At 45.6% G+C, this 27,109-nt stretch overlaps 1 protein-coding gene across 7 annotated transcripts in view; it reads right to left on the bottom strand.

Moving 5' to 3' along the window:
- Positions 1–27,109, bottom strand: part of HIVEP3 (HIVEP zinc finger 3) — a 541,174-nt gene that overhangs the window by 168,067 nt on the left and 345,998 nt on the right. For 6 of the 7 annotated variants that reach the window (XM_043461701.1, XM_043461703.1, XM_043461697.1 and 3 more), the window contains one exon: positions 14,779–14,859. The gene's annotated coding sequence lies outside the window, so the exon portion shown is untranslated. Of the gene's footprint in view, positions 1–14,778; positions 14,860–16,925; positions 16,945–27,109 lie in introns of those variants that run through there. The other variant, XM_043461702.1, reaches the window with a different exon arrangement.

The following is a 27,109-nucleotide window of genomic DNA, read 5'->3' as shown; positions in this document are numbered from 1 at the left end:
CCGTGACCTGTGTCTTATTTATCTTTATTTCCCCAGCAAACAGCACAGGGTACACATTGATGCTTCAGTACATATTTGTTAATAAATGTGTCCTTTGTAGAGTTCTTCTCTCTTTACCCTAAGAGCCGGGTTGTCTGTTGTAATCTCAACCTCCTGCCCGCCCACTGCCTCCATTTCCACTCTGCTGGGAACTTGTTAGAACTGTGTGCAAACCACGAGGAAATAGGTACTAAGGGATTCTCTTAGGGGGAATCTGATGGACTTCGGTTATTGTGCCTTAAGTGACGGCCGTTCTGGTGTAGTTGTGCCTTCTGAGACCCAGTGGGCGAGGTCACTGGATGGGAGAACTCCTCCAGTCAGTTGTCATAGTAACCATGACTTTCAATTTCATGCAAGCGAGTCCCTGAGAGGAAAACACACCAAGGGGTGGGGGAGGAATGGTAGGAATCCATCAAAGGCGTCCTAGCATTGTCCTCTCATACCCTTTTCTTTGCTTCTTGCTGGTTTACACGCTCAAGGTAGATGCCATTATGTGTGGGCATCTGAGTAGAAGCCGCTTAAAATAGCCACCCAACTATTTCAGGGAGCAGTTGAATATGCATGAAGCTATTTTAGAAAAGATGTGCCCAGCCCAGCCAATCCAAACCCCATCCTTTCCCTTGGAAATGCCAAGAGGAGCTGAATGGGACCTTTCTTAGTCTTTCCCACTGGGGTGGGGGTTTTTCAGAAGCCGCAGAAACAACACCTGGGCTAATGTTGGTCTAGCAGCCCTGTCAGCTCTGCCTCCCAATCCTGCGGTCACAGAGGCTCCAGGCCAGAGAGCTCAGCCCTCCAGAGTCCTTCAGAGCCTTGGCAGCCTTCAACCACAACCGTGCTACAATCCAGTTGGCCTGTATTTGTTCATTTATTCCTTTAACACACTTTTATGGATAGATGAAATGAGACAAGTTCATTTGAGGGGGTAGATGGACAGGTGAGTGGGGACGACGGCCTTGTGGTTCCTAAACAGAGGGGTGACTGGAAGAAGGAGCCCTCAGTTCTTCCTGATGGCTTGAGGGGGGGGGGATGGTTGGATATGGTTCGGGGTGGGAGGGAGGGTGTGCCTGTAAGAAGGCGAGAAAGAAAGGGGAGCAAGACTGTGGGGGCCTGGAGTGCTAAGCTAAAGCATGCCACTGTCTCTGAGACCCCGGCTGGGCCAGGAAGGCTCCCTTCTGAGCCTACAGCGCTGGTGCACCCCTGTTACTGCCCTCAATCCAGACCGGATGTCCCTTGGACAGATTCTCCCGGTCATCTATGCAACCCAGAGCCGGGCTAGGCACTGAGCAAATGCCCAGAATTTTGGTTGAAAGCGTGGATTCTGGAACCAGACTGCGTGGGTTCTGATCTGAACTCTGCTTCTCACTAGCTCTGACCTTGGGCATGTTATCAGCCTCTTTGCCTCAGTTCTCTCACCTAAAAATGAGGATAATAATAATAAGAAAAAATGAGGATAATAACAGTACCTATCTCTTTTGGTGAGAAGTACATGAAATACATAAAGGGCTTAGAATTCTATGGGGTGCCAGGTAAGAAACATCTAAAATTATTAGCTGTTTTTATTATTCTATCGAATCTGGCTTTTATCTTGACAATGGAAAGCCACCAGGGAAGAGGATTTCTTTCCAAAATAAAAATAAGTTTACTGCTTTGCCTGATTTTACCTACACATGTCTACCATAAAAGTTAAAGTGTTATAAGTACAAGGAAGAAAGAGGGAAACTATCTTTCATGCTAACCCGCAGATAACTGTCATTAACATGACTATCTAGGGACTTCCCTGGTGGTCCAGTGGTTGAGAATCCACCTTCCAATGTAGGGGGCTCCGGTTTGATCCCTGATACGGGAACTAAGATCTACATGTCTCAGGCAAGTAAACCACCTGCGACAACTAGATAAAGCCCGAGTATCACAATGAAAGATTCTCATGTGCTGAAACAAAGGCTCCCACATGCTGCACCTAAGACTTGACACAGCCAAATAAATAAATAAGTAAATATTTGCTTAAAACATGACTAACTTTTTAAGATACAGTTGATCGTCATTATTCAAGGACTCTGCATTTGCAAATTCACTGACTCACTGAAGTTGGTTTATAATCTCGAAATCAACACTCACAGTGCCTTTGTGCATTTGCAGACGCACACAGAACAAGACGCACACAGATTTGAGCCTCTCCACGTGCGTGTTCCCAGCTGAAGTCAGAAAGGTTTCAGCTCCCCTATGTCAACAAGTGTCCTTTTTACAGTCTATTTAGTGCCATTTTTGTGCTTTTTGTCAGGGATCTCACTGTGATGTGCCTTACAGAGACAACACGTGTGTTAGACAAGCTTCCTCCAGGCAAGACTTACAGGGCTATTTGCCATGAGTTCAATGTTTATATATATATATATATATATATATAGTTGAAATATATATATAAAATAAGATGTATTTGATAGAAATACACATAAAACAAGGTTATGTATTGACAGGTTGACAAAAATGTCCAGAGGCTCCCAGGCACCTAATGTTATATTTCCCCTAGGAGTGATGGTTCAGTGCTCACTGAGCCAGTGTTTGTGGAACTTTATAGAACTTAACAACTGTGAATAACAAGAATCAATAGAACTTTTCTAGATACACAGATGTATACCATTTGGACCATACTTTCCACATTATTTTGACCATCTTAAAAAAAAAGTAGTAATCAGGACATCCCTGGTGATCCAGTGGTGAAGAATCAAATCAACCTGCCAATGCAGGGGACACAGGTTCGATTCCTGGTCTGGGAAGATTCCACATGCTGCAGGGCAACTAAGCCCTCGAGACGCAACTACTGAGCCCACACACCTCAACAATGGAAGCCTGTGTGTTCTAGAGCCTGTGCTCCATAACAAGAGAAGCCACCCCAGTGAGAAGCCCAGGCACTGCAACAGAGAGTAGCCCCACTCGGAGCAACTCGAGAAAGGCTGCATGCAGCAATGAATGCCCAGCATAGCCAAAAATAAACGAATAAAATTTAAAAACCATATCCTGTTATGTGAAAGGCAGCTTTCTGAACCCATAAACACATACAGGTCTCTAGACGGCTGCATCTCCATGGGCATTCTTTTACTTATTAACCTACTGATGGACGAATTGATTGCTTCTGATTATTCACTGTTTTAAGCAACACTATGATAAACAGTCTTATTGGTAATAGTAAAATAGCCAACATTTATTCAGTGCTTACTCCGGGCCCAGCACTCTGCTATGAGTTTTATAAATATTATGTCATTGAATTTTCTTTATAATAAGTATACATATAAATTTACATATGCATATATAAATTATATCTGTGATTTTTATAAGTATTATCTCATTGAATATTATCTCACAACAAGGCTATGAAGGTGGTATTATTATTATAACCACTTAACAGATAAGGGATCTGATGCTTAGAGAAGTTAAGTAACCTTACAGGATCACAGGGCTTAAAACCAGGTCTCTCTGACCTCTGATGCCTCTTTCTTAACCAGTACGCTCTGCTTCCTTCTTATATGTACGATTCCAGGCACTTTTTGACTGTTTCCTTAGGATATCTGTTTAGAAGTGGACTGAGTTGAAGGCTATGCACACTTGAAAATGTTGATACGTATTAAGTTCAATTCACAGTCCACCAGCAGTCCTCCAGGGCCCCTGTGTCCTACCGCTCACTTCCCTAGGTGTTCTCACACTTTGAAATAGGCAACCAGAGGTACCTCTTGACTCTTTAATGCACGTCCTTTGACTACGGGTGGCTACCCTTCATATGCTTGCCATGCCCTGTGTTTTGTCTTTTGCAAACTGCTTATTCATATCCTCTGCCCATTTTTCTACTGATCTGTCTTTACCCGATTTATGAGCTCTTCTGTCTTAGTGCTATTAACCCTTCACCCATCATACACATGTTCACCCATCATACACACTTTTCTTAGTTCATTATTATTATTCTCTAACCCTGATTATTGTGGGATTTTTTTTGCCCATGGGTCTTTAATTATTGATATTTTATTTCATGATTTCTGGCTTTATTTTTCTACTTAAGGAGGCATTCTCCATCCCAACAGGGTATAAATATTCTCTCACTGTTTTTCTTCTAATACCTTTCTGGTTTCATGCTTTTTCTTTAGCTTGGAAGTACTTTGATGCAAGGACTGAGATTTGGATCTAGTTTTATTCTTTTATTTTTCTTCTAAAATAGCTAACTTGTTATCTTATAGTATGTTAGGAATCATTTGCCTTCTTGTCTCTAATTTTAAACACCACGCTCACTTACATCTACTTTTGGGTGCTCTGTTCTTGTCCATCGATCCACAAGCCTATTCTTTTACCAACACTGATTTTTTTTCTAGGTTATTTATTCTAAGTTTATCTTTTCAGATATACTTTATAATCATTTAATGGAAACACTTTATTGGAATTGGAATTTCATTTAACTTATAGACTAATTCACAATGCCTTCCCAAGTTTATTCCTGGAATTCTGTGTCTTTGGAGACTGGAGTCTTTTCCCTCCATGCTTTTCCTGACTGGCTCATTCTGATGCCACCTTCTTCAAGGACCCTGTTTCAGCCAACCCTGCAGGAAACAACCACTCTCTCCCCCAACACTCCCCATGTCATTCTTATGTTTTCACCCCGAATGACAATTATTAGTGAGACAGCGGGCTCTTGGAAGGCAGGGTCCCTGCATGGCCTGTTTGTGCACCTATCGCCATATGTTGGTAGATGGTCAAGACCATGGAGATATTTGCAGAATGAATAAATGAATGAATCAATAAGTGAATGAGGACTCCCCTGGTGGTGCAATGGACAGGATTCTACCTGCCAATGCAGGGAACACCAGTTTGATCCCTGGTCCAGGAAGATTTTATATGCTGGAGAGCAAGTAAGCCCACATGTCGCAACGACTGAGCTTGTGTGCTGCAACTATTGTGTATCTAGAGCTTTTACTCTGCAACAAAAGAAGCCACCATAAAGAGAAACCACCGTAATGAGAAGCCTGTGCACGGCAACTAGAGAGTAGCCCCCATTCACCACAACTAGAGAAAAGCCCACACAAAGCAATGAAGACCCCATGCAGCCAAATACAAATAAACAAAATTATTCTTAAAAAAACAAATGAAGGAAAGACATATGCCTAGAAAACTGAAAGTGAAGTAGATTTTCTATAGAAAAAAATCTACTTTTCCATAGACTTTCATTAGAAAACAAAAGCTTTGTCTTCAGCTAACTTCCTGAGACCATGCCAGAATCAGAGAAGTGGGGGCTGCTAGGGTGATGCGCCAAGTGCAGCCTGCCCCAGCACCTCTCCCCAGAGACTTCCACCCTTACCGAGCAGCCTAGGCACTTCTCAGGGAGGCTCTCTAGGCCTTGAGGACTTTCCAGAAGGAGGAGCACAGGCATTCATGAAGTGCCTGCTTGAACTTTCCTGGAAGATACAAAACTTCTGAAAGGTTGGTATCACTAGTCCCATTTTGTGGATGGAGAAACTGAGACTCCGAGAGATGGAGCCCTGATCTAGTAACTGACAAGACTGGCAGGAGATGAAGCTGTGGAACTCTGGCCTGGAAGCCTGGCCTCTCCCACAATAATGTCCAAAGCCCAGAGTCTGAGAGGCTAAGGGGCCCACATGGAGTTGGAGAGACAGGGTCCTGCCTTCACTTTTTTCCTCCAGAGCAGCAGTGATGCCCATGGGCTGTGCATGAAGAGCACTGAACTCCAGTCTAAGAGCCAGTGTCCAGGCTGGGGATGTGTTACACCGGCCCTGCTGTCACCCTGGGACTGGGGAGGGGAGCTGGGGTGGAGGTGGAAGATTTGCCACGGGGGAAGGGGCTGGTCTCCAGCTCACATCTGGGGACGCCCTTCCGTTTCCCTCCTCCCAGTCTGCCCAGGGTTGGCGTTTCTCGACTTGGCCCTGCAGGCCCCTCCTGGGAGTCCGGCCAAGCAGCCACTTCCTTATGGGGCTGGCAGCTGCTGGGCCAGTCTCAGCTCACTTTTAAGCCTGGATCAAGGCTCCGGTTTCTCATGAAGGACCGTGGGTTGGGGATCGATACATTCAACTGTCTCGGCACTGTGTCTGACCCCATGTGGGCCCCAGGGACGTGGAGATGAGTAAGCCACTGGCTTCCTCCCTTGTGGCTCCATTCTGCTCACGAGGCAGAGTGTGCGGAAAGTTTCTAGCCCCACCTTGGTGCCACGGTAGAGATACCTAAGTGCTGGGGGAGCCTAGATGGGGAGAGAGTGGGGAGACGGTTCAGCAGGTACCACGCTGTGAAGGTTAGATGTCAGGCTATGGCACGTGGACCTCACCTTGTGGACGAAGGGAGCCGTCCCATGTTTTGAAGCAAGAGCCTCCCACAAACAGGTTTGTGCTTCAGAAACACACCAACCAGGTATGTGTGTGTGTGTGTGCATATATATATGTGTGTGTGTGTGTGTGTGTGAGTGTGTAGATTTCTTTTTAACATAAATTACCTATTTTAGATTAAAACAATTATATTTTCTAACAAAACTTTAGAGAGTGGCGTTATTTTATATTTATATATTATTTTATATTTTGGTAATGTCTTAAAGACAGCTGGATTTTTGTATATGCCTCTACACTTGATCTTTATTTTCAACAAACATGTATAGTTTTTAAGGTGAAAATTAAAGCATCTCCATTTTGTAAAAATAATACCAAACCTAAGAGAACACTGAGCAGATGGTTATGAACCCAGATGAACCGGTGACCCATATGGTGCCTGGGAATGGAAAGAACCCTGGACTTACAGTTCACGTTCAAGCTCCTGCCGCTGACATGCTGGATTACCTTGAGCAAAATTACTTCCCCATCTCAACCTCAGTTCCTTTGCCTGTAAAATGGGAATTCTCTCACCTCATACACAGGGCTGCCATCAGGACAAAATGGGATGTCAGAGGACATTGTACGTTTGTACACATTTGACAAAGGTAAAACAGTAAGGTGAGGAAGTCTCTCTCTACATGCCCATGGACGTTTCAGATACCCTGCTACAAACTCACCACCATCCATTTCTCGAGAAGTCTCTCTCTCAGCTGTTTCAGCTCAAACTCAAGCCTGTCCTGTGAAAACATGGCCCTGTCCAGAGAAGCAATCGTTCATGTGTTCGGCGGGCCACCTGCCCGCCAGGTCCGGCCTGCTGGGCTGGGAACGTCAACATCGGCCCCTTCCTGGTGAGGGAAGGAACAGGGAGCCGGCTTGTTCTCCGAGAGCAGAAGACTGGCCGGCAAGGAGGAACATTTTAAGGTGGGACGCTTCCTCCTGCACCTTTGGCAGCTGTCTACATAAGGCATCCATTATGTGCTGCCCCTAAGGCCAGTGGGCCCGAGAGGCTAGGCTAAAATTAGTGCAAAAATGCGCACCCGCCAGAGACACAGAACATCCGAAGGTCAGATGCCTGCAGCCAGCCACCCGGGCAGGAGCCAGGGAGCGGGCACGGAACAGCTGTGGCAGCATCGGCCTCGGCTTCCTCTCGGGCATGGGGACGACAGCCCTGCCCAGAGTCCTGGTTCCACAGCTTGGCTTGAGTTGAAAAATAGGATGCAGAGTACAATCCCAAACATGTTTTTGAAAAAAAAAAAAATTGTGTACATTCATAGGAAAAAAAGGTGAGAGAAGAATTCACTAAATATCCAAGAGGCAGTATCAAATATGGAATAGTGGCTAAATTTTTTTCTTTTCTTGTACCTCCCAAAACATTCTCAACAAATATATACTACTTTTTCAATCAGAAGAAAACACAACTGGACTTCGCTGGTGGTCCAGTGGTTAGGAATCTACCTGCCAATGCAGGGGACACAGGTTTGATCCCTGGTCCACTAAGCCCGTGCATCACAGCTACTGAAGCCTGTGCACCCCAGAGTTCATGCTCTGCAGCAAGAGAAGCCTCTGCAATAAGAAGCCCGTGCATCACAACTAGAGAGTAGCCCCCACTTGTCACAACTAGAGAAAGCCCACGCACAGCAACGAAGAATGAGTGCAGCCAAAAAATAAATAAATAAATACATAAAATTTTTTAAAAAGAAAACACAATAAAAGATGCCATCCATTATATGTTTATGTTAAATATAATTTTGCATATATCTTAAATTTATAAAAGTGATTAAATTGTATACATTTATAGTCATATAGCGAGGGCTTCCCTGGTGGCTCAGACTATAAAGAATCTGCCTACAATGAAGGAGACCCGGGTTCAATCCCTGGGTCAGGAAAATCTCCTGGAGAAGCACATGGCAACCCACTCTGGTGTTCTTGCCTGGAGCATCCCATGGACAGAGGAACCTGGTGAGCTACAGTTTATGGGTCACAGAGAGTCAGACATGACTGAGTGACTAACACACACACACATAGTCATATAGCATACATGTGTACGTAAATGTGTTTAGATATCTAGTCTACTGATGTTCATCGCTTTGAATTCCAGAATATCAAGCCTGACTGGCATTAAAGAGAAACATTCTCCAAGTCTTCCTTTTATGGAAGAAACTCAGGTCCCAGAAGCAAAGCAGGATGCTGAGAAATTACGTTTCACTGATCTTCATTCTGATAGGAGTTTCCCCAAATCTTGCCCACTTTAATTCTGTTGTTGTTTTTACTCCCACTTTATGGAGAGGGAAACTGAGGCACAGAATTGATTCACCCCACAGCACCCAGCTAGGAAGCCACAGAGTGAAGTTCCAGCCCTGGTTTCCTATCCAGAACCCAGGGAGCTGGAAGGAAGGACCTGTGGAAAACACTGGCTCCCTACTGTAAGTAGAGCTGCAATGAACGCTGGGGTGCATGTGTTTTTTGGAATTATGATTTCCTCCCAGGATTAGGATTGCTGGGTCATACGGTAGCTCTATTTTTAGTTTTTCTTAAAAAAACTTTTTTTATTGAAGGATAATTGCTTTACAGATTTTTTTTGTTTTTTGTCAAACCTCAACATGAATCAGCAATATAAGTATACATATATATCCCCTCCCTTTTGACCCTCCCTCCCATCTCCCGCCCCATCCCACCCCGTCTAGATTGATACAGAGCTCCTGTTTGAGTTTCCTCAGCCATACAGCAAATTCCTGTTGGCTATCTATTTTACACACAGTGATGTAAGTTTCCATGTTACTCTTTCCACACATCTCACCCTCTCCTCCCCTTTCCCCATGTCCGTAAGTCTATTCTCTATGCCTGTTTCTCCATATTTTTAGTTTTTTAAGGAACCTCCACACTGTTCTCCATAGTGGCTGGACCAATCTACATTCTCACCAACAGTGTAAGAGGGTTCCCTTTTCTCCACACCCTCTCCAGCATTTATTGTTTGCAGATTTATTGTTGATGGCCATTCTGACCGGTAAGGACATGGAAAGAAGCTTTATGTCCATCATTAGAGGAAGGTGTGGTCGATATATACAATGGAATATTACTCAGCCATAAAAAGGAATGGCATTATGCCATTTGCCAAGATATGGATAGACCCAGAGCCTGTCATACAGAGTGAAGTAAGTCAGAAAGAGAAAAATAAATATGGTACATTAACGCAACTATGTGGAATCTAGAAAAATGGTACAGATAAATATATTTGCAAAGCAAATATGCATATTTGCACACTTACAGAAGTAGAGAACAAATGTATGGATGCCAAGGGGGAAATGAGGGAGGGTGGGATGAATTGGGAGATTGGGATTGACCTATATACACGACTATGTATAAAACAGATAACTAATGAAAACCTACTGTATAGCACAGGGAACTCTCCTCAGTGCTCTGTGGTGACCTAAGCGGGAAGGATTTAAGGTCCAAAAAGAGGGGATGTATGTAGATATATAGTTGATTCACTTTGCTGTATCAGTAGAAACTAACACAACATCATAAAGCAACTATACTCCAATAAAAATTAAAAAAAACAAAAAACAAAAAAAAACTAGCTCCCTGAAGCCTCAAGTATTCAGTAAGCCATCCCACACAGGAACATGTTTTGACCGTCTTTCCTGAGATCTTTTGGGTGGTGCAGGCCCTCCCTGCCTCTGGGAGCCTTTGAAGGAACAAGTGCAAAGAATGGTGTGGGGACACAAAGGTCACGGTGCCCCCGCTTTCTCCATGTGGATCAGGTTGGGTGGGGAAGGTTTGCAGGGGAAGTCAGGCAGGTGCCAGATCTTCAGAACAGGAAGAATCAGCCAGGGAAGCTGACTCTCAAGCTCTGCCTTCCTTAACTGGCCCCCTCCAGCCTTCCAGTGCTCCAGCTCTGGAAAAATCTTGAAGCCACTGCAAGTGCTAGATTCTGAGCCTTCTGCTCCAGCTACAATGTCTGTCTGCAATGCCTGTCCCTGTCTATATACTGTCCCTGCTCTTTCAGAGCTCAACACATCCCTACATTTATGCATTCTTGTTAGCAAACACATTTTCACTGAGTGCCTACTGGAAATGGCAACCCACTCCAGTATTCTTGCCTGGAGAATTTCATGGACAGGGGATCCTGGTGGGCTACTGTCCGTGGAGCAAAGAGTCGGACACAACTGAGCGACTAACACTGACACTGTGCATTAGAGCAAGACAGACAGAGTCCCAATCCTGCCGGTGCCCCAAGTTCTTAGAGAGGGCTTAGCGTTCAGGCTGCACCAGGTCATTCAAGGGAGGGCTCTGAGGTCAGGCTGCCCAGGTTTAGCCTGGCTTGGCCACTTCCCAGCTGTGTGTGCCCAAGACAGTCACTCGGCCTCTCAGCATCAGTTCTCATCTGTAAAAGAGGATGATAACTTCCTGCCTCATAGCGCTGTTGTATAGGTGGAGGGTAAATCCATATAAAACTCGTAGAACCTATTATACAGAGTGAAGTAAGTCAGAAAGAGAAACACCAGTACTGTATATTAATGCATGTATATGGAATTTAGAAAGACGGAAATGACAATTCTATATGCAAGGCAGCAAAGGAGACACAGATGTAAAGAACAGACTTTTGGACTCTGTAGGAGAAGGCGAGGGTGGGAAGATTTGAGAGAATGCCACTGAAACGTGTATATTACCATATGTAAAATAAATGACCAGTGCAAGTTCGATGCATCAAGCAGGGCACTCGAAGCTGGTGTTCTGGGACAACCCAGTGGGATGGGATGCGGAGGGAGGTGGGAGGGGGGCTCAGGATGGGGGGACATGTGCACCCGTGGCTGTTTCATGTCAATGAAAAAACCATCACTATATTGTAAAGTAATTATCCTCCAATTAAAATAAATTAATTAATATAAAAAATAAACTTGGATTACCTCTTAAAAATATTCTTAGAGCAGTGCCTGGCACATAGTAAGTGCTCAATAATCATTCATTATTATAATTCTTCTTCTTATTATTAAACATATTTCTCAGATTCCCTCCTTATGATGGCCCCTGCTCCTGCCTTCTAGCTGCCCCTCCTCTTAAGCCCCTGAGAGCATCAGTAGCTATGTGATATGGGCCTTTGAGGACTATTTGTCCTCATATTCCTGTATGTGGTGCAGGGACCATAGTTATTCATCTCTATCTCAGGTCCTGGCACAAACACGGCAACAGTGTCTGCAGGACTACTATCAAGTTGGTGGGTAACACATGCCCTCAACTCCAACCAAGAAAAGTCTCAGAAGCGCCTCGCTGCCGGGGCCCTAGAGGAGCCGCAGCTGGCCCTATCTCAGAGCTCACTGATGTTCCTCTAACTGTGAAGCCTGACCTGGATCCCACCCTCCTGAGCTGACAAGGGAGCGGGTACCAGGCTTCCTAGAATGCTTCTCTGTGCTGGGGAGCTGGGGAGCTCTGCAGGGCGGGTCATCCCAACACCAACACAGACGCCCCACCAATCGGGATCTTTCCCATGGCAATGCCTTACCGACCGGTCCCTTTGCCTAGAGCGCACTCTTTGCCTTTCACAGTCCTCCTGATCTGATGAACTCCTACTGATCCTTCCACATCCCCTCTTCCACAGCGCTTTCCCTTTCTTACAGTATATTGTTATTTGTTTACACATCCCTTCTGGAGAAGGGACCTTCTTATTCCTGTCGGGGCCCCTAGTGTCTGCCAGTGCCTGGAAGAGAGGAGTTGTCAGGAAAGTTCTGCCAACCTAAATTTTCAAACGAAACTCTAGTCCATTGGTCTGACTGCCCATGAAGGCACAGGTGCGAACTGCCACACTTGGACCAAGAAAACCCACAGGCCTTCCCAGGACACCTGCTCCATCGCTGGGACGGGAGCGGGGGGAGCAGCCGGGAACATAAGTGTCCCGTGTGACGGGCAGCGGGCTGGCCTTTCATGGAGCTCTGGCCCCTGATTCTGGAACCACCCGAGGAGGTGGGTATGTGGGAGATGAAGACCCCCAGGCAGAGGCGGTTACACTGCTCCCCGAGGGAGTGACAAGACAGGGCTGGAGTCCAGTGCTCTGGCCCCCAGAGTCTCCTCTTCCGTCTGTCCCAGGAGACAACAGATGTGAAGGCGTTTCGAGTCCTGCCAAGAGAGGAAACTGCAAAACTCCACAATTGCAGAGTGTTACCCGCCACACAGAAAACGACTCTGGGGCGGGAGCCACCTGGGTGTGTAGTGGAGGGGGGAGGGCTGAGGAAGAAGGGCTTTAGTAACAGTACTGCATTCTTTCTCTCTTCCTTTCTTTTAAATATTTATTCATTTATTTGGCTGCGTGGGGTTCTTTGTTTTGGCACATGGACTCTCTAGGTGTGGCACGTGGGCTTGGCTACCCCACAGCCTGTGGGATCTTACTGCCTGGACTGGGGATCAAATCCACGTCCCCTGCATTACAAGGCAGATTCTTAACCACTGGACCGCCAGGGAAGTCCCTGAATTCTTTTTTTAAACAAACAGTTCTTTTTTTGCATTTTTAAAATTTTCGCTTTTTATATTTTTGGCCACATCGCATGGCATGCGGGATCTTAGTTCCCCAACCAGGGATTGAGCCAGCACCCGTTGGATTGGACTTAGGGAGTCTTTTTTTTTTTTTTTTTTGGCTCATTAATCTTTTTTTTATTTATTTATTTATTTTTTTTTCCAGTGGGTTTTGTCATACATTGATATGAATCAGCCATGGATTTACATGTATTCCCAATCCCGATCCCCCCTCCCGGACTTAGGGAGTCTTAACTATTGGGCCACCAGGGAAGCCCCAACACTGAATTCTTACAGGACTGCTGTCTGGGGGGAGGCGGCCCAGCGTTCTTTAGGGGCGGGGGAGGAAGGGAACCGGGTCGGGTGGGAAGAGGGGTTCTGATGGCAAGTCCAGCAGCCCTCCACCAGAGAGGCCCCCCGGGTGCCTTGTGGCTGCCCTTCACTAGGAGATCTGAAGGGCCCCAGTGGGGCACAGACAGCTCAATGAGGGGTTCCTGCCCTGGGCCTCCCATGACTAATGTTCAAGGTTCTGACACAAGCATCTCCTTGCTGCTCTCAGCCTCTCCCTGGGGCCCAGAGTCTTCTCCTGGCATCCCAGACTGACCATCTGCCTTCCTTCCTCAGTCATATAGGGCCCAACCCAAGCTCCTTAACCTAGCATTCAAAGCCCCACCTGTTTCTCCCAGGCTCACTTCTATCCACTCTTTCTCTGCGCCTACTAATCCTACTTATTCCACCTTTGCACATGCTGTCTTCTTAGCCTAGAAGGCCCTTCTTCCTATTTTGCCCAGTGAACTCCTATTCATCCTTCAAAGCCCAGTTTAAGTTTCACTTTCCAATGGTCTTCCCTCAAACACCCCCACAACCAAACCCAGACAGGATGGACCCCTCCCGCCTTCACAGGTTTCCTCTACTGTGGCTATTTACACATCGCCTCCTCCTTCAGATGGGAAACTTTTTCAGAGCAACAATGTGCTTTATTCTTCTCTGAACCTCAGCGCCCTCTGGTCTCATCTCCTGGGCAGCTCTCCTGGGCTTCCTCGCAGATCAGCCGATAAGCTTTGGCCTTGCACTCACTCCCACACAAAGAAAGGCCCTGCTCTTAGGTTAACCTGCTCTCCCACCCTTTGTTGCCTTTTACCCAGCTAGATCTTCACACCCACACTCTGCTGCGGGCCTGCCCATGCTCTCAGCATGTGTGGGCCACCTTTGCCCTTCCCATCTGGGCACTGCAGTCTACAGTGACCGTGGTGTGCTATGCAGCCATGACAGGGCCATGCAAGGTGACTGTCCATGTTTGAATTCGACTTCAAGCACAGTTGGCTGGAAGGGACACAGGTCCTGGCCCCCAATGCACACATGCACACACAGGGTACACGCAAAGCCCAACCCAGGCTCCCCGTGGACGGGAGGTCCATGGAACCATCAAACAGGAGGTGAGCCCTAGGGCAGGGGCAGACAACTGCTCTGCCCTTGGTCCCTCCTCCCAGCCCAAGGCCTTGATCAGAGCCTGGAAGAGCTGACTTCTGGCCTGCCCCATTCACTGAATCCGATTCCCTCACATTCACACAGAAACAAAGAAAGGCAGGTTCCTGTCTGAGATTTTCCTGAGTAGTGAAGGCTGACATGGTGTCAGAACCGGTTCCCTGGCTCCTCTCCCAGGACACATTCCTAGCGCCATATGCTGCCATGGGTAGAAACGCCAGCTGCAGGACCCTGGACATTTGGCAGCATCTTCCTGAAGTCTTGGTAGAGTGCAGGGCTCCATTCTCCTGCCAAGGCTGGAGGCAGCCCAACCTCCCTCCTGGCCATACACACGCCCATGGTCTTGGGGTTGTGCTGAAATGGCTCCACGTCCCATGTTGGGAGGGAGTGATGGGGAGCTTACCTGCTAAGGGCCAGCCGTGGTCTCATGGTCGAGATATGTCAGAGTTTTTTAAGAGCTTGCAGGGCTGTGCTGGAGGGAGGCCTGTGGGAAGCAGAGAATGTGAGAATATTATACCACCGCCATCTGTCAACTTGCACTTGAGTTTGAAAAACGCACCCCCCACATGGTGAGCACAGCCTCACTGAGAAGAGCCTCACAGCTGAGCTCCAGCCACCACCCCTTTTCCAACAGGGTCATCCCAGGGTCAAGATCAGACTCCCCGGGGGTGCCATCGTAGCCTCCTGACCCCACTCCCAGAGCTGGAAGTCCGGAGTCAACAGCCCCCGCTGGAGCTTCTGTGTTCTATTTCTGCTTCCCAGTGGAGGAACTCTCACTTTCAAGCACTCCTTAAGAAAAACCTCCCCTCACAGGCTCCCAGAGCACGAATCGTTGTAATTCATTCATTCTTTCTTCCATTATCCATTCATTCATGCCAGCATTCCCTAGCCACTTGGGAAATCTCTTAGGTGCTGCCGTCAGGTCTTGTGGAAGCAGTCACGGAAAAGGACAGCTCAGGTCCCTGTATACCCAGGGCAAATGCCACAGCTCCAAATCCCCAGCCTGCTGGGCTCCCCTCTCCAACTGATCTCTGTGCTAGACATTGGGCAAAGCCCTTACACTCCACAGGATGCTTCCATCAATTTTAGCATGAGGACTCCTTCTCATGCGAAAGTATTCCTCAGAACTGCCCCCCACTGCACACTTAGCAGCTTTTCTTTGAAAAAAATACAAAAGCTACGGGAATGTGCTAAGTTGTTCCAGTCATGTCCGATTCTTTGAGACACTATGGACTGTAGCCTGCCAGGCTTCTCTGTCCATGGGATTTTCCAGTCAAGAATATTGGAGTGGGTTGCTATGTCATCCTCCAGGGTATCTTCCGAACCCAGGGATCAAACCTGCATCTCTTATGTCTCCTGCATTAGCAGGTGGGTTTTTACCACTGGCGCCACCTGGAAAGCCCTACAAGAACATAATGCTTTACAATTAATTTGTATTTTAGTGATCACAGCACCACTACATCTAGTTAAATAATGGTTATACACATTGGACACATTGTTATTTCTGTCTCCCATGTTTAAGGCTTTGACCCCTTGGAGATCCATTCATTCAATATTTGTTCAATGGGTATTTAAGGGGCATCTCTGGGATGCCTGGCCCTGGGGTCACAGGTTAGGGGTCCAGGTAGGGGAAAGAGCAGTGGCTCTGCATGGTGGGGTGCTTAAGCTCCAACCCAGCACAGACTGGAAGGGAGCCCTCAGCAGGCCACTTGGCCTCTCTCTAGCCCAAAATCCTTATGAGTAAAGTGGAGATGACCACCCTGACACTGGAAAGTCATAATAGGATGAAATGAGATAGAAAGCACTCAGGTTAGAGCCTGGCATAACGCAGAAGCTCAACAAATGGGCACCAGAGGACCTTCATCATCACTGACCATCACCCTCATCATCACTATTGTCATTATTATCACCACCACCACCATCGTTGTGAATACCCTCATCGTCAGACCACCCCCACTGCCACCGCCACATCGTTCTTCCCGTCTCTTGCTGAACCCCAAGAGGCCTGTCCCTGCCCCTCCAGTAGGACACACTGTAGTCTCCACCTTAAAAGAGTCATGTGTATGCACATTTTCTTTCTCAAAGTCATGCCCTGCTCTATAATTTCAGAGCGGTGTGAAACTGGGTAAGGTACTTAACCTGTCTTAATCTGTTTCTGCATGTAAAAATGGGACAAGGTTTAGTAACTCATGGAATTGCTACAATGTAAATGCATATAAAAACTCAACACAATATCTGGGATGTGGTAAATGCTTAATAATTGCTGGTCATTATTACTGTTATTATTACACTTCTCCTATCCTCTGAGCCCCTGAGAGCAGAGACCATGCCAAATTCATCTCAGTCTCCCCACAGAGTCTAGCACAAGGCTTTTCTCCCAACAGACATTAATGAATGTTTGCTAAAACAGTCTTGGAGGCTTACACAAAATCAGATGCAAAATAACTCAAGGGACAGGAGCATGGAACATGGTCAAGGAGAGAGAAGGAGAGAGCCCTGATGAGACTCTGAAAACTTCCAACAGACCTCCTGAAGGGAGCCATTTGTTACCTGGGGAGCCAATCTGCAGATCTGCTAGGACCTTCAGCCATTCATTCATTCATCAAGCTGACCAAAATCTCATTTGGTTCAATAACAAATCCTTGCCCAGTGCCTTTTTCCCCCTATTTTAAATCTTGCTTCCATCTGGCACACCAGTTGGTCTTCACAGAAATGCTTGGAGGCAGTTAGAACAGGTACGAACTATCCATTTTGTAAATAAAGTACTGGAGACTCAGAGAGGTGATGAAACTTGCCAAAGGGCACATAACAGTCAAGGCTATGGTGGAAAGTGGAGGAGGGTCTCGTTCATGACACTGACTCCTTCCCACTGGCCTCATGATGTCAAGCACTTTACAAATCCGGAATCGCTCATTCTCACTGCCCACTTTGCTTTTCAGCCAACAAAACTGAATTAAGTTATTTTGGTGCTATTTTAACATGCCTGTTGGAAAAGAAAGACGAGAAGTTCCATGAGTCAGGGATTATGAGAGCCACAACAGTGTAGGGGCAATTAAATGTATGGGTGCTGACCCCAGATGGCCTGGGTTCAAATCCTGACTCTGATATTCATTAGCTGTGGAACAGTGGGCAGAGCACTTAGGCTCTCTGTGCCTTGATTCCTGCATCTATAAGGAAAACTCATTCCAGCTCTCTGCGGGACTGTGACAGTTAAACGAACTCATTTATCTGCAGTATCTAGAATAGTACCTGGCACATAGAAAGGGTTAGTTGTAATAATTATTATTTTTTTAATACTTTTTATGTTATACAGATTTACATAATAATATTTTAAATTATTTATGTATTTATTTATGATGGCACTGAGTCTTTGTTGCTGTGCACGAGCTTTCTCTAGCTGTGGTGAGTAGGGGCTCCTCTCTAGTTGCAGTGCGTAGGCTTCTCATTGCAGTGGCTTCTCTTGTTGCAGGACACTGGCTCTAGGTGTGTGGGCTTCAGTAGTTGTGGCATGTGGGCTTAGTTGCCTCACAGTATGTAGAATCTTCCCAGCCAAGGATCGAACCCATGTCCCCTGCACTGGCAGGTGGATTCTTAACTACTGTATCACCAGGGGAGTCCTGTAATCATTATTATTTGTGATGCATGCTCTGCACCTCAAACAAGGCCTGGCACAGAGAAGATCCCTAAAAAACATGTGTTGGATGGTTTAATGCATGAAATACTCCCTGGAAAGAGGTTGGCAGCTGTGCCTCCAGTGTAGATTAGTCCATCACAAAGGCAGCTGGAGTTCTGGTCTCAGAGAACCTAGGGTCCCCGAGTTCCTAGGTCAGACAAAACCAGGAGGGAGGAGATTGGTTTAGGAGGTTTTATGTCCAATGCATGTCAGGCCGCTCATGTGCTGTATGCTCAGCTCTTCAGTCGTGTCCAACTCTTTGCGACCCCATGGACTGTAGGCCACCAGGCTCTGCTGTCCATGCAATTTTTCAGGTAAGAATACTGGAGTGGGTTGCCATTTCCTCCTCCAGGGGATCTTTCTGACCCAGGGATTGAACTGGAGTCTCCTGCATTGGCAGGTGGATTCTTTACCACTGCACCACCAGGGAACCTCTTATGAAGAGCAGTAAATATGATGAATAATAGCTAAGAATATGGGCTCTAGAGTCAGAAACTTAAATTCAAGTCCTCACTCTCACTCTGTTACTACTAGCTGTGTATTTACTTCCTAATAGTGCCTCAGTTTCCTTATCTATAAAATGGGGATGTCTACTTTGAAGGAAAGTTCGGTTGATCAGATATCCCATGGAGGAGGTAAAGCCTCCTATACCCAGCCCTGGTTCATAGAAATACTGATGACAAGCCTAACAAGGTCAACAGCAGCTGGCCATGATGGAACTCGTCCCATGGGACAGTTCATCCTATGCCAAGCGCTTTTCTTACCATGCTCTCCCTCATGTGGGCTTTGCGTTCCTCTGCTAAGGCTGTGACATGTTAGAAATGCCTAAGCTGCACCCTTGGCCAAAAGGCTGCTGAGAAAAGGCAAATTCTCTATTTGGCCCCAGCGCAGATTGGACTCCATGGAGGTGACATGGCTCCTTGGGAAATGGTCCCCTGGGAATGGTGGTCTCCAAAGAATCCAACTGGGGCGTCCCTCCCAAGCACCAGTGCAAGCATCTCACAGTCACCATGCAGAAGCCTCCAGAGCAGTCCCAGCCCCTATGGGGGGGTGCAGACCCTGCTGTGCTCAGCTTCCCTGTTCAAGACCCCCAGACTCACCAATTGGCCTGCTTATGGGAAGGAATGAACATTTGTTGAGCCAGAAACTACAATCTTGGTTTCATGTAATCCTCACAGCAAGCCTGCAGGTGGGGACCCAGAGGTCTCCGTGGACCAGCTACAAAACCCTGAACAAACTACTCAATCATCCATGCCTCCATTTCCTCATCTGTGAGCACTAGGTAAATATCCTTATGCAGTAAACCCGTTTTGCAGAGAAGGATGTTGAAGCACTGTGGGAAGGGAGGTGCTCTGTCCAAGGTCATATAACTAACAAGTGATGAAGCTGGAGCAGCATGACTTCACAGTTCCATCCATTCATTCATCAATTCTGTTTTGAAGACCCACCCAGTACTGTGCACTGGATCCAAACTCCCTCTCTTAAACATTCATAGATGGTATTATGATATTATACTGAAACTGTATTTTTAATTTTCTAAAACCACAGTGATTTAACAGAAGTCAATATATTTTTTATCTTTGAATAAAATTATATTGATAGGTTCTAATAATGTTTTTGCTTATTCTTTATTTTGGTTTTTGTAGATTTTTTTTAAGAAATAATAAAATAGAACCATTTAGAGTTTGACTAATATAAATAAGAAATAAAAAATATTCATGATGCAGTGGCACAGAAACAGTAAAATCCCCAAAGACTAAATTATTTACTATCTGGCCCTTTATAAAACAAGTTTGCTGACCTCTGATCTACTTGAAGTGACAAATAGATTCAAGGGATTAGATCTGATAGAGTGCCTGAAGAACTATGGACAGAGGTTCATGACATTGTACAGGAGGCAGTGATCAAATCTATCCCCAAAAAGAAGAAATGCAAAAAGGCAAAATGGTTGTCTGAGGAGGCCTGACAAATAGCTGAGAAAAGAAGAGAAATGAAAGGAAAAGGAGAAAAGGAAGGATATATTCATCTGAATGTGAAGTTTCAAAGAAGAGCTAGGAGAGATAAGAAAGTCTTCCTAAGTGACAATGCAAAGAAATAGAGGAAAACAATAGAATGGGAAAGACTAGAGATCTATTCAAGAAGATTAGGGATACCAAGGGAACAATTTCATGTAAAGATGGGCACAATAAAGGGCAAAAATAGTATGGACCTAACAGAAGCAGAGACATTATTTTGCCAACAAAGATCCATCTAGTCAAGGCTATGGTTTTTCCAGCAGTCATGTATGGATGTGAGAGTTGGACTGTGAAGAAAGCTGAGAGCCGAAAAATTGATGCTTTTGAACTGTGGTGTTGGAGAAGACTCTTGAGAGTCCCTTGGACTGCAAGGAGATCCAACCAGTCCATCCTAAAGGAGATCAGTCCTGGGTGTTCATTGGAAGGACTGTTGCTGAAGCTGAAACTCCAATACTTTGGCCACCTATGCGAAGAGCTGACTCATTGGAAAAGACCCTGATGCTGGGAGGGATTGAGGGCAGGAGGAGAAGGGGGCGACAGAGGATGAGATGGCTGGATGGCATCACCGACTCGATGGGCATGAGTTTGAGTAAACTCCGGGAGTTTGTGATGGACAGGGAGGCCTGGCGTGCTGCGATTCATGGGGTCGCAAAGAGTCAGACATGACTGAGCAACTGAACTGAACTGAAGTGAGCAGAAGCAGGCAACATGGACCACAGCCTTGTCTAACTTAATGAAACTATGAGCCATACTGTGTAGAGTCACCTGAGATGGCCAGGTCACGGTGGACAGTTACGACAAAACATGGTCCACTGGAGAAGGGAATGGCAAACCACTTCAGTATTCTTGCCTTGAGAACCCCATGAACAGCACGAAAAGGCAAAAAGCTAGGACAATGAAAGATGAACTCCCCAGGTGGGTAGGTGCCCAGTATGCCATGGGAAATCAGTGGAGAAATAACTCCAGAAAGAATGAAGAGATGGAGCCAAAGCAAAATCAACACCCATTTGTGAATGTGACTGGTGATGGAAGTAAAGTCTGATGCTATAAAGAGCAATATTGCATAGGAACCTGGAATCTTAGGTCCATGATTCAAGGCAAATTAGAAGTAGTCAAACAGGAGATGGCAAGAGTGAACACTGACATTTTAGGAATCAGTGAACTAAAATGGACTGGAATGGGTGACTCTAACTCAGATGACCATTATATCTACTACTGTGGACAAGAATCCCTTAGAAGAAATGGAGTAGCCCTCATAGTCAACAAAAGAGTCCGAAATGCAGTACTTAGGTGCAATCTCAAACACGACAGAGTGATTTCTGTTTGTTTCCAAGGCAAACCATTCACTATCACAGTAATCCAAGTTTACGCCCCGACCACTAATGCCAAAGAAGCTGAAGTTGAATGGTTCTATGAAGACCTACAAGACCTTCTAGAACTAACACCCCCAAAAGATGTCTTTTTCATTATAGGGGACTGGAATACAAAAGTAGCAAGTCAAGAGATACCTGGAGTAACAGGTAAATTTGGCCTTGGAGTACAAAAATGAAGCAGGTCAAAGGCTAACAGAGTTTTGCCAAGAGAATTCACTGGTCATAGCAAACATACTCTTCCAGCAACACAAGAGAAGACTCTGCACATGGACATCACCAGATGGTCAATACCAAAATCAGATTGATTATATTCTTTGCAGCCAAAGATGGAGAAGCACTATACAGTCAACAAAAACAAGACTGGGAGCTGACTGTGGCTCAGATTATGAACTCCTTATTGCCAAATTCAGACTTAAATTGAAGAAAGTAGGGGAAATCACTAGACCATTCAGATATGACCTAAATCAAATCCCTTACGATTATATAGTGGAAGTGACAAATAGACTCAAGGGATTAGATCTGATAGACAGAGTGCCTGAAGAACTACAGATGGAGGTTTGTGACATTGTACAATGGGCAGTGATCAAGACCATCCCCAAGAAAAAGAAATGCAAAAAATCAAAATAGTTGTCTGAGGAGACAGCTCTTAAAAAGAGCTGAGAAAAGAAGAGAAGTTAAAGGCAAAGGAGAAAAGGAAAGATATACCCATTTGAATGCAGAGTTCCAAAGAATAGCAAGGAGAAAGCCTTTCTCAGTGATCAATGCAAAGAAATAGAGGAAAATAACAGAATGGGAAAGACCAGAGAGTTCCTCAAGAAAATTAGATACCAAGGGAACATTTTATTCAAAGATGGGCACAATAAAGGACAGAAATGGTATGGACCTAACAGAAGCAGAAGATATTAAGAAAAGGTGGCAAGAATACACAGAAGAATTATACAAATAAGATCTTCAAACCCAGATAACCATGATAGTGTGATCATTCACCTAGAGCCAGACATCCTGGAATGCAAAGGGAAGTGGGCCTTAGGAAGCATCACAACAAACAAAGCTAGTGGAGGTGATGGAATTCCAGCTGAGTTATTTAAAATCCTAAAAGATGATGCTTTGAAAGTACTGCATTCAATATGCAAGAAAATTTGGAAAACTCAGCAGTGGCCACAGGACTGGAAAAGGTCAGTTTTCATTCCAATCCCAAAGAAAGGCAATACCAAAGAATGTTCAAACTATGGCACAACTGTATTCATCTCACACGCTAGCAAAATAATGCTCAAAATTCTCCAAGCTAGGCTTCAACAGTATGTGAACTGAGAACTTCCAGATGCTCAAGCTGGATTTAGAAAAGGCAGAGGAACCAGAGATCAAATTGCCAACAGCCACTGAACAACTGAACTGACCTACTCAATGAAATATTTTGCATCCTTTAAAAACATGATTATCTTTATATTTCAGGTTGATAAAAGCAAGCTACAAAGTTTTATATACTGGATGATTTTGCCTATGTAAAAAGAAACCTATATACAAAACCACATGAAAACTGAACGTAAAAAACTCAGAAAAATAGATGAAGGTATTAACAGTTTACGGGGGGATAGAAACACGGTAATGATTTATGCTTTTTATTTCCTTGTACTTGTCTTTACTTTTAATTCTTAGGAAACATACAAGTATTATACAATTTAAAAATCACATTTTAAAAAGAGAGATGCATAGTTGAACATCTCAGCTCTGGACATCCTAGTAGCCAAGGTAAGGAGTGAAACAAGATGGGTTTTATTGTCAATGGTCAAGAAAGAGGCAGAGAACTACAGAAACCCAACCCTCCTGGCCCAGATTTCTGAAAGACTTGGTCACCATGGTCTTTGCTTCAAGGGTATCAAAAAACACAGTGCACAAATTTACTCTTTACTAATGTACTGAGGTATTCCATGCATATGTGACTATTCGTCAAGTATTGACCTTCAAATGATGTCAAAGAGAAAATACTAAGTTATGATTCCATAAGACAGTTCTAGTGGCCAGGGTGATATAGGAGTTTATAGCTCAAGGAAAAACCTGTGGAAACTTGTGGGGGAAAAGCATCAATGTATCCAATAAACCCATACACTTTCTGCAGAGAATTTTTTCTCAGAAAACAAAACTTACATTGAAGACCAGTGTGTAAAATAGATAAAGATGAGGTGCCTTGGCAGAAGTTGAGTAGGGCATGTTTTAGGTCACCCTCACAACTTTCTCCAGGACTGCCCCTGAATGGGGTTCTGTGTCACCTCGAGGTGTTCTTGGAGCCCAGCTGGCAAATGGCTCCATTCGACCACCCCTTGGAGACCTATAGAGTCTCTGGTCCGTTGCCAGGTTGAGGGCACTGGTGAGAGCAGCAGAAAGGATGTTCTGTGCTCACAGAAGGCAGAGCCATGTCCTGCAGAAGATACAATATGAGGGCAAAGACAAAGTTTCACTGTGGATGTTGAAAAGTACAGGTTGTAACTGTGCTTTCATGAAGGGCGTTGGGTTGGGTAGGAAAGGACTTGGCATTCTGGAAAGGCGGTTCTGGGGCCATCTGAGGCTCTGACAAGTGGCAGGCTGATGCCCAAGAGGAGAAGGGCCTTTGGTGGGTGGATAAGCCTAGAGGACAAATATACCAACCAAGATTACAGTCTCATTTCTGTTTGAAGCCTGAAGAACAAGACTTAGTTAGCAATGGGATGTGGGACAGTACAGTGAAGTGGTTAAGAGGGGGCTCTGGATCAGATTTGAATCCTCCTCTGCTACTGACTTGCCCATGGGAAAATCACCAACTGTTCCCCAGTCTCAGTTTCCTCACCTGTAGAAAAGGAAAACGGTAGCCATATGATAGAACAGTTGGGAGGATTAAATGAAATACTGTCTGCCAAGTGCTTACCGCCTTATCTGCCCCATAGTAGATTTTTCATAATGGTTTGCTATTTGGCCCAAGGGACCTGACCAAGCCTATAACCCATCCTTCCCAGGGTATGGTTAACCCGGGCATGGACCTCTGATTCATGCAGTCTTGAGGAAAGCTTCAGGGATGTTTTGGGGCTGTCACCAGTTCACTGTAATTGATGAGTAGAAGAATTTGGAGAGCAGCTGGGAGGAGCCAGGAGCAGCCATCCCTCAGGTGAGTGTCTCAGGTTGCCTCTAGAATGACTTGACAGAATCCTCTGCTTGTCAGTGTGACATCAGAGGGGGCTGCCTTTGTGGGGACCTGACGGGGTGATCATGTGTCTCCTACTCTGAGTGGCCATCCCCATGCAGTTGAGGTCATGCAGCTTTTACTCCATGTGAGGGACATGAAGCACGCCATCTCTGCTTTGGTTTTGGGTCAGGCTTCACGGGCTACTGTGGACATTTGCTCGGTTCTGGCCACTCAACTCCCCCACTCCCTACTTCTGCAATAGCACTGTGATCTCATTTTGGAGGAATGAGCTCTCCCACTGCTGATGGACAGTTAGGCAAGGCTCCCTGCAGCCCAAGGGATGCCATGAGGCTGAGATAGGTATTTTGTATGCTCCTCCCATGCCTCTGAATCTTTCATCTCTGCATCCAGGACAGGACTGCCAGTGATTGGTTCCTGTTTTCTGCTCCTCCAAGGCATCCTGCATCCTTTTCTGAACCTGGTTCTCCAGCCTTCCTACAAATTCTGTGAGAGTCTCATTATCCTTCCAACTTAATCCCTGTTCACTTGAGGTGTTTAAAGTCATCTTCTGTCACTTACACCTAAGAGCCCTAACAGATGCAGAGAGGAAGAAGTCAAAATGACTTCCCTGGCTACAAAGGGCTATGACCAGGGGCTCTGGTACCAAATGCAAACAGGAAAAGTTCAAGTGGAATACAGAGGCCTTTCTTTGGTGGGTTCAGCCCTTCCCCATACCCATGGGGTAAACCATTAGTTCAATCCTGTAATGGCAGTTTCATTTCACTTTCTAGTGACTGGTTTAGGCATAGGCATGTGACAAAGAATGGCAATCCCAAAGAATGCACAAACTACTGCACAATTGCATTCATCTCACATGCTAGTAAAGTAATGCTCAAAATTCTCCAAGCCAGGCTTCAGCAATATGTGAACCGAGAACTTCCAGATGTTCAAGCTGGTTTTAGGAAAGGCAGAGGAACCAGAGATCAAATTGCCAACATCTGCTGGATCATGGAAAAAGCAAGAGAGTTCCAGAAAAACATCTATTTCTGCTTTATTGACTGTGTCAAAGCCTTTGACTGTGTGGATCACAATAAACTGTGGAAAATTCTGAAGGAGATGGGAATGCCAGACCACCTGACCTGCCTCTTGAGAAACATATATGCAGGTCAGGAAGCAACAGTTAGAACTGGACATGGACCAACAGACTGGTTCCAAATAGGAAAAGGAGTACATCAAGGCTGTATATTGTCACCCTGCTTATTTAACTTATATGCAGAGTACATCATGAGAAATGCTGGGCTGGAAGAAGCACAAGCTGGAATCAAGATTGCTGGGAGGAATATCAATAACCTCAGATATGCAGATGACACCACCCTTATGGCAGAAAGTGAAGAGGAACTAAAAAGCCTCTTGATGAAAGTGAAAGAGGAGAGTGAAAAAGTTGGCTTAAACTCAACATTCAGAAAACTAAGATCATGGCATCTGGTCCTATTACTTCATGGGAAATAGATGGGGAAACAGTGGAAACAGTGTCAGACTTTATTTTGGGGGGCTCCAAAATCACTGCAGATGGTGATTGCAGCCATGAAATTAAAAGACGCTTACTCTTTGGAAGGAAAGTTATGACCAACCTAGATAGCATATTAAAAAGCAGAGACATTACTTTGCCAACAAAGATCCATCTAGTCAAGGCTATGGTTTTTCCAGTGGTCATGTATGGATGTGAGAGCTGGACTGTGAAGAAAGCTGAGTGCCGAAGAATTGATGCCTTTGAACTGTGGTGTTGGAGAAGACTCTTGAGAGTCCCTTGGACTGCAAGGAGATCCAACCAGTCCATCCTAAAGGATATCAGTCCTGGGTGTTCATTGGAAGGACTGATGCTGAAGCTGAAACTTCAATACTTTGGCCACCTCATGTGAAGAGTTGACTGATTGGAAGACCCTGATGCTGAGAGGGATTGGGGGCAGGAGGAGAAGGGGACGGCAGAGGATGAGATGGCTGGATGGCATCACCGACTCGATGGACATGAGTCTGAGTAAACTCCGGGAGTTGGTGATGGACAGGGAGGCCTGGCGTGCTGCGATTCATGGGGTCGCAAAGAGTCGGACACGACTGAGCTACTGAACTGAACTGAACTGATGTGACTCAATTCTGGGTAATGGGGCCTTTTATTCCCATTTTATAGCTAAAAGAAGGATCTCTGGGATAAGAAAGAGATTTTGGAAAAGATGATTCTCTTCTGCACCATCCACCATTGTGCCTGCAAATGGCCCCTGGGAACATCTTATGACCTGGGTGAGAGAATGCTGAGTCTGTGGGAAGGTGGGCAGAACAGGAAAAGCTGGAAAAGGATGGGCTCTTGTCATCACTGGGCTGCTGGGTTATTCAAATCTGGAACTGCCCCTTTCTCTAGGCTTCTGGAGTCAATAAATCCCTTTTATTAAGCCAGGGCTTCCCTGGTAGCCACCTGCAGTTGGGTTTCTGTTATCTGCAGCCCAGAGCATCCTTGTACCCAGCCA

Source organism: Cervus canadensis, chromosome 2, assembly GCF_019320065.1.
Source record: "Cervus canadensis isolate Bull #8, Minnesota chromosome 2, ASM1932006v1, whole genome shotgun sequence".
NCBI classification, from domain to species: domain Eukaryota; kingdom Metazoa; phylum Chordata; class Mammalia; order Artiodactyla; family Cervidae; genus Cervus; species Cervus canadensis.
Note: the sequence above shows the minus strand (reverse complement) of the source record. Positions and strands in the feature narration are given on the sequence as shown.